The sequence below is a fragment of the Papaver somniferum genome, chromosome 9 (assembly GCF_003573695.1).
Source record: "Papaver somniferum cultivar HN1 chromosome 9, ASM357369v1, whole genome shotgun sequence".
Classification (NCBI taxonomy): domain Eukaryota; kingdom Viridiplantae; phylum Streptophyta; class Magnoliopsida; order Ranunculales; family Papaveraceae; genus Papaver; species Papaver somniferum.
In genome coordinates, this window is record NC_039366.1 from 56,913,823 (window position 1) to 56,922,913 (window position 9,091).

The 9,091-nt window shown below is 34.6% G+C and overlaps 1 long non-coding RNA gene across 1 annotated transcript; it reads right to left on the reverse strand.

Annotated features, from left to right (window-relative positions):
* Positions 1–341: 341 nt before the first annotated feature.
* LOC113313364 lies at positions 342–1,087 on the reverse strand. Its single transcript, XR_003341817.1, has 3 exons — positions 1,022–1,087; positions 881–922; positions 342–411 (listed from the first exon to the last, which is right to left on the reverse strand). It is a non-coding gene; the product is annotated as an uncharacterized LOC113313364 (long non-coding RNA).
* Positions 1,088–9,091: the final 8,004 nt, after the last annotated feature.

The following is a 9,091-nucleotide window of genomic DNA, read 5'->3' on the forward strand; positions in this document are numbered from 1 at the left end:
AACTTCTCAGAGTAAATGTAGTTCCTTCACCCTTCAAAACTCTTCCATAAATGAACATAGGACACTTGGTCTTCTCATGATGAATGCACTTCACCCTAATCTTGTAGTTGTTTGAATCTTTAAACTTGACCTGATGTCTATGCTTCACATAGTAGGCCCTCAAATGCTTCTTGAAAGTATTCTTGCTGACAAACTTGGTTCCCTTCACTAGGTTGTAAGGATCCACTTGTTCAAAAGTAATTCCCTCAGGGAACATCTCCTCATCTTCCTCATCCTTAAAATGTTGTGCATGCTCTTCTTCAAACTGTGTGTTATCATGAGGCTTTGGACATTTAAGCTTTGAACAATTAGGCCCATCAGTCTTGTTGCTTTCTGATACTATAAGTTCAAGCCCATCATTCTTGTTGGTTTCTGATACAAATTCCCAAAAACAAATGACTCAGTTAGAGCCCTTCAAACAAGGGGAAAATGTGCATAACCAGTTATGCAGATGCATAACAAGTTATGCAGTACAAAAAAAAGTGCATAACTAGTTATGCAGATGCATCAAAGGTTATTCTTATCATAAATCACTGCAGATGCAAAAAAAATATGCATAACTAGTTATGCAGCACAAAAAAATGTGCATAACAAGTTATGCAGTACAAAAAAAATGTGCATAACCAGTTATGCAGATGCATCAAAGGTTATGCTTATCATAAATCACTGCAGATGCAAAAAAAATATGCATAACTAGTTATGCAGTACAAAAAAATGTGCATAACAAGTTATGCAGTACAAAAAAAATGTAGTTTTCACTTCAAAAAAACATAACAAACAAACATAACAAACAAACAAAGAATAAGAAAAACAAAAGACTACAAAACAAATGACAGCTTACCTTCTTCTTCTCTGTCAGAGACCAAGTCCCCATAATGGTCCTCTACAAAACCACAGAGATAAGGGCATTAGTACTAAATAAATTAAAGGATTATACAATCAAACACATCAAAGTTTAAAAAAGACAGAAGCAATCACATACCTTCCTTGTCATTCTCAACCTCCACCTCCCCAAAGTTTGGATCACCAGCATCACTATCAACATTATCATCATCACTTGCAACATCATTATCAACATTATCACCATCACTTGCAGCATCATTATCACCATCACTTCTCTCACTTGCAGTACCATCTAAAAGATACCCATTCTCAACTTTTTGTAGAAACTTATTGTAACTCTTGATATCTTTCTCTTCACTGTCATTGTCATTCATCTTCAGGACATCCTCATCATCAGGGTTACATTCATCTTCTTCTACATTTTTCAAGTGCATGACATACTCATCACTTTTCTTGTACTCTTGGGAAACTGCAAACAAATCTTCCACCACTTCTGCCTGTGTTGTAGCTTCAACCCAAAAGTCATGATTGAAATAATCATCTAATCTAGGTATCTCATTACCTTGTTCATCTCCACTAGCCTCCAAAACAGGATTACTCTCAGCTACACTTGCTTGTGTTTGTTGAGTAAACGGTGGAATATAAACATCTCCATCATCATTCTCAGCTACACTTGCTTGTGTTTGTTGAGTAAACTGTGGAACTGATACACCTCCATCATCAACATATTCATCAGAAACATCTTCTTCACTACCAGCTAAATCAACAAACACTTTAGTAGGATTCTTCTTCTTCATCCTTGGTATTCTTTGACTTCTTCTAACTGACTTGCCATGCCATATCTTAAGTGATGAACCACTAGTAAAAACTGGTTTAGGTGGAGTCTTAGAGACTGGCTTCTTTGGAGTCACATTCTTTTTGGGTGTCATTTGTGGTGGAGGAGGCTGTGAATCTGCAGTAACCTGAGATACATCTATCTCACCATTCTCATCTAGTGGCATCACTTGCTAATACAATGTAATCCAACCATGTTCATCTTCAATTGCATTTTCCCAGAAAAACCAAAATTCTACATCATTAATGATGTTTGATGGTAGGCATGGATCAACAAACCATAGAAGGTCCAATGTCTCCCTACTGGTTAATCTCAACATAGGACTAATCCTAGACTTTAACTGATTTATACCCATATCTTCTCTGGACAAACCCTTAAACTCAAAACACATAGCAGTGTTGATTAGATCCTTCACCTTAATATTTCTGGTTGGAAATATGTCCTGTTGAACCACTTTAACCACTTGCTTTCTACAATTAAGAACAACAAAATATATATCAGACAAATTTATGGAAAACCCATCTCAGACAAATTCTAGAACCATAAAAACCCTAGAAATCAATTATCACACAAACCATAAAAACCCCTAGAAATCAATTTCAGTTAATCATTATCAGCAGAACCCAAATTTGAAATTAAGACACCCTAGAAATTTATCAGTAGAACTTCATTATCAGCAGAACAATTTCGAACTTCATAAAAATTCTATAAACATAGAAAACCCTAGAAATTCGACAAACCCAAATAAATCAACCTTACAAACAAAACCCATAATAAGTTCATCACTGAAACGTTAAAATCAACTGAGAAACCTCAAAAAACATATTAGTGTTTTTTGTTACCTCTCTGTAGAACGCTTCTTCCTTCTCGTCATCTTCACCAGCAGGAAATCTTCAATTTTTTTCTTCGAATCTCAACTAACAAAACACTGTTTCACTGATTTATCTAAAAAACCTCTCTGAAGAACCCTCTCTGAATAACAAAAGAGAAGAAGAAACTAAATGAATCGATTTCTCAATCCAAGAATCTTCTGTTATTCCTTACACCTTACCGCGCTGTCGATAATAACAATGAAGAACTATCTTGGCCGTTCAATTCATCCTCGAGATTTCTTGTTACTTAGATTTGGCTTTCAGATAGCAACACGTGGAGATCTTATCGAGACAGGTGGACATCTAAACGTGTGTGACTGACACAGACGTGTGAAGGACATTTCAGGAATCTTACCACATGTATGAGATCTCCCTATATGATATTTTGGCGAGATATTGACAAGTCAACGCGATAAATTGACCGAGATGGTTAAAGTGGATGGAATCCGTTTAACTTGCCTAGTTTTGCAAGAAATAAAAAAAGTGGCCTAGAAATGAAAGTGAGGGTCCAGACGAGGCCTACTTCTGCATATAATCCTTGTTTTATTTGTTGCTTCTACTTGCCCATTTGCTTGTGGATACAAAGGAGTAGACTTTCCACATTTTATCTTGAATGCATTAAGTAACATTTCTATATTCTGCCCCTCAAACTGTTTCCCATTATCAGATACCAACTGTGCAGGAATTCCAAATCTGCAAATGATATTTTCGAATATGAATGTAAAGATATCTTTGTCGCGAATATGTTGTACTGCCTTCACTTCTGTCCATTTTGTGAAATAATCTGTTGCAAATATTAAGTATCTTCTTTGTCCAGTTCCTGGTAAAAATGGCCCCACAATGTCTAAGCCCCATTTTCCAAAGGGCCATACACTGGTTGAAGATGACAATGGTGCTCCTGGTGCATGTATTTTCTTTCCATGTCGCTGACAATCTTCGCAGCGTCTTTATATTTGTTTTGCATCTTCATGCATGTATGGCCAATAATAACCTTGCATTTTTTTCTCTATGTGCCAAAGATCTTCCTCCACTATGATTGCCAGCATCTCCACTATGTAACATTTTCAGCACCTTTTCTCCTTCCTCTCGTGTCAAACATCTGAGTGATGGTCCACGAAAGGATTTTCGGTATAGCAACCCATCTCTTAATTCATAATTCGTTGCTCGGCTTTTTAACTTGTGTGTTTCCAATCTATTTCTTGGTGTTTCTCCTTTCGCCAAATATGCATGAAGTTCCACTCTCCAGTCTGCGACATTGTTTATTTGTTCTTCTTTTTCATTATATATCACCATCACATCCACATCTTCCTCTTCTTTATTTATTGATGGTGACAGAAGTGTTTGTATTTTTATGCATCTCGCAGTTGGATCCGTCATCATGCTTGAGATAAAAGCAAAAGCATCTGCGAGTCTATTATCCTTTCTTGAAATGTGCCTCCATTTTATCTTTGGGATTTTCGCTGATAATTATTCAACCAGCTTCTTGTATTTCTTCAAGGATGGTTCATTTGTAGTATACTCTCCTTTTATTTGGCGAATAACTAGCTGCGAATCACTAGTGATCCTGGCATTTTCTAGTTTCATCTCTATTGCGAATTTTAAAGCATGTATCACGGCTTCATATTCTGTTTCATTATTAGTGGATGCAAATTCCAATCTGAATGAAAAAGCCATCTTTATTCCTTCTGGCGAAATTAAAACAATTCCAACTCCATTTCCTTCTCCATTTGATGATCCATCTACCAATATTTCCAATCTATTTGGTTCTGTTAATAAATCTTTTGGATCTCCATGTTCTTCTTCTACATCCATCATTTCTTCTACTGCTTCATCTTCTTCTAAGGGAAATTCTGCCAAGAAATCCGCAACAACTTGTGCTTTTGGTGAAGACAAAATTTCATATTTAATATCAAAGTGGCCTACTTGTGCATTCCATCTCTCTACCCTTCCTGATCTTTTAGAATTCTTCATCACTGATTCAATTGGCACTTTTGTTAATACCTTTATCTTGTGTGCTTGAAAGTATATGTGGAGCTTAAATGATGCATAGACCAATGCTAAGATTAATTTTTCAATATTTGAGTAATTCTTTTCAGCAGTATTAAAAGTTTTGCTAATGTAATAAATGGGTTTCTCCACTCCTGTGTCTACTCGCAATAACACATCACTTAATGCATGCGACGTTGTCGCAAGGTAAATCAATAATGCTTCTCATGGTTCTGCCTTTTGTAAAATAGTTGTATTCATAAGATGTTCTTTGATTCCTTGAAAAGCCTTTTCACATTCATCACTCCATTTAAATTTCACACCCTTCTTGAGTATATCGAAAAAATACTTGCATTTGTATGATGATCGCGAAATGAATCTCCCCGGCGAAGCTAGAAGCCCATTCAATTTCTGCACATCTTATATTGTTGCTGATGTTGGCATGTCACGAACTGCTTGCACTTTTTATGGATCAACCTGTATTCCTTCCTTTGATACAATATAGCCTAAAAATTTTCCCGATGCAACTCCAATAGGACACTTCTCAGGATTCAATTTAATGTTATACTGCCGCATTTGTTCAAAAATCTCCCTCAAGTCTTGTACATGGTCTTTAGCTTCTTTACTCTTTACTAACATGTCGTCCACGTATACTTCTAATGTTTTATGTATCCATTTTGCGAACACCTTCTCTACTATTCTTTGATATGTCGCTCCCGCATTTCGCAAACCAAATGGCATTTTCGTGTAACAATATAAACCTCTAGGGGCAAAGATAACAGTATGTTCTTGATCTTCTTCAGCGAGAGGAATTTGGTTATACCCTTTGTACCCATATAAAGATGATACCCTATCATTTCCCGCTGCAGATTCCACCATTTGAGGAATATCGGTTAACGAAAAACTATCTTTGGGCAAGCTTTGTTCAAATCAGTGAAATCTATGCAAATCCTGATTCCCTTGTTTTTCTTTGGGACAATGACCATATTCGCTATCCATTCTGGGTATTTAGCTTCTCTTATAATTCCTGCCTCAAGCATTTTCTATAATTCTTCTTCTATTTGGGAATAGTAAGTTGTTGCGATTTTTCTTATTCTCTGTTTAAATGGTCTCACATTTTTGTTAATCTCCAACTTGTGGCAAGCAATTGATGGATCTATTCCTGATATCTCATCCATGTTTCCTGCGAAAATATCTTTATATTCTCGCAACAAGTTGACAGTTCTTTCTTCTTCTTCTACATCAATTTTGGTTCCAATTCTCAACATTAGAGGCTCCTCTACAGTCCCAACATTTTTTTCTTTTGTTGGTTCTGCGGCAGTGTAACTGGATTTAGGTTCTCCCATTGGTGTTGGTTCTTTTATTGCTTTTATGGGTTCTTCCCCTTCTTCCGAAATTTAGTTGGGTATTCCTTTTCCTTCTTTTTCCCTTATCATATAAACTCTAAATTCTTCTTCCTTCTTTGTTTCCTTTGCCAATTTTCTGCGAAATTGTTTCCTTTTTGCTTTTTCTTCATAATGCTTTACTTCAATTTGATGACATAATTTCGCATTGTCAACATCTCCTCTAATTTCACCTATTCCATTTGGAGTGGGGAATTTAATACATTGATGCAACGTTGATACCACAACTTTTATTGCATGTATCCATGATCTTCCTAATAACATATTATATGGCGATTCCATATCCACCACACACAATGTTACATATGTTTCGATTTCTCCAAGTGGAATTCGCACCACTATTTCTACTTTAGGTTTTGTTGTGGATTTTCCAAAGCCGTGAACTAAATATGCTGAATTGGACATTTCTTCATCTTTAAATCCCATTCCCCGGAATGCATGATAAAATATTGTATCAACTGAACTTCCTGTATCGATTAAAGTTCTGTTCAACATCCATTCTCATGCGGATTTTATTGTTGTATCCTTCTCTTTTCGTGTAATAGGCACTGTGATGACCAACGAAGATGTATGGTTTAAATTTTCTTTTGGTATTTCTTCCGCCATAAATGCAATTTTTTGCTTTTCCCACTCTTTCAAGGGTGATATTTTTTCTACCGCTATAATTTTCTTTCCTTCAAAATTTCGTTATGTATTCTTCCTTTGACGTTTTCATGAAATTCATTGATCAAGCTTTTTGTTATCATATTACACTCTAATCTTTTGCCATTTTCATTAATTATGATCATCTTTCTTTTAACTGATTTACTGATTTACTTAATCACTTTCTTGATTTGAATATTCTCAATCAACAATATTCAACTTTCGATCTTCAGTCCTTGTTTCTAGCGTCATTATGTAGTTGCAGGAAATCCTACACTACACTCCTCATATGATTTCATTATTGATTAGCTCATTTTTAGGTTTACACTCTTAATTTTATTGATTAATTTCTGAATTTTCTTACAAGAAAGATAAAGAAGTCAAGAATGATCTCTGCTCTGAACTTTCTCTCTCCTATTTACTTGTTTCTTACTCAAAAAAGATCTCCTCCCCTTTACAACTCAAATGACTATTTATAAGGAAATACATAGTGGATGACAACTAATCTGTCCTTTATTTTCGAGTATGGTTTGTGACATTCTCGCAACCTTACAAATGTTAATTTTGCAAGCTCTCTAATTTTCGCAAGACTATCACATCTTTCTCATGATCCTTGCTAACGTCGTTTCTGAAATTGTTCTACGACGCTATTGTGCAATACCATTGATAATTTCGTTGAGACATAATTGTTGCGAGATTCTGATCCTACACCGTGATTGTCATTAACTTTTTCTTTGATACAGCCGAATAAAAACCCTAATCATGCTTTAACAAGTAAACCTATAAGATCTAACATCTGATTCCATGAGATCAAACAAAAAATCTAACATAAATTTAATATTCATTCGATAATGGGTTGTATAAATATTACCAGCAACAAAGATCGAGTTTAAAGAGGTAGACTCGTTGTAAAGATTAGAGATAGTAATAGAATAAAAACCCTACTCATGCTTTAACTAGTAAACCTATAAGAAGTGATAGAATAAAAGCCCTAATCATGCTTTAACTAGTAAACCTATAAGATCTAACATCTAATTCCATGAGATCGAACAAAAAATCTAACATCAATTTAATATTCATTCGATAATGGGTTGTAGAAATAATACCAACAACAAAGATCGAGTCTGAAGAGGTAGGTTCCTTGTAAAGATTAGAGACGATAGTAGTAGAATTATGATTTCATAGAGAGAATGAATCGAGTAATAAAAACTGAAAAAGTAGATCGAACTCATCTTTCTTTTTCTTTTTGGAATTTAACCAAACCATCAGGCAGGAATTGATTTTCCTTTTGAAATCATCCCGCCCAGTAAAATCCATTTTCATCACCCGCCAAACAAAAGATTTTTGGTGTTTTTATTTTTATTTTTATTTCCAAATTTTTGATGTGTTACCAATATGGTTAGTTTCCTTATTTTATGAGAGAGAATATATCGTAGACAGTTATGATAAAATTGTTTCCCAAAATTTTCGAAATTTTGTTTCCTATCTCTAACCAACTCGAGAAGAGGCTATAGAAAAAAAGTACTTTCCTATTTCAAATAATATTTACCTTAATAATTTTAAGCTGGGTTGTCTCCTGTATTATTCTTGGTTTAGGGAGGAAACGTACGAATTATTAGTGGCACCTATGTAGGAAACGTATTATTCTAATCATACAGTAAGCTAATAAAGATAAATAAACTAAACCCATCCATTTTCATATTCATCATTTCCAGAAAACATAAAGTTCAACGTGAATCATTCATCACATAAATGTCAACCTATCTATCAGCGTAAAAAGCCTCCATCTAGTGCAGTACTTAAAAAATAAATAAAACCACTACTGAAAACAAAATGGTCATCAAAAACCCTGTTTAAAAAGCAAAGAACTTGTTAGATGAGTTTGGTTCTTTGTCAGATTAGTCTGGTTCCTCATTCTCATCCAATTCCACGCAAAGATCATTATCATTAGCATCGTCGTATAGCAGTACTTTACTTTCAATAGCAATTTACTTGTTCAAACTCGTATTTTTGTTAAAAGTATTGGCAAGGAGATAATAAGATCAGACCTAAAGTGATAAATTGATTCTTATTGTTTACAGGGGGGGTGTATTTTTCTACATTTCCTCCGTTCTTTCAGCTAATTATATTTATTTTTCCAAAAGAATGCACACCTCATAAATAAATAAATTTGCAAGAGTATATTGCATTTTGTAAACTCTATGAACTTGTAAATAATTACCTGATTTATCTCATGATTCCAATACCTAAATAATAAAAGAATTCATAAACATCACCTTCTTCTAAATGACAAAAATGACCCAACATTTAACGGCAACACTTTCATGTTGATGCACGAAATTGAACATTTCAACATAGAAAAAAATCCACACACCGAAACAAAAACAAAAAAATACAAGGAAAAAAAAAGCAACATAAATAACCCAAGGAATAAATTGTACATTTCAGCATAGAAAAAAATCCAAATACCA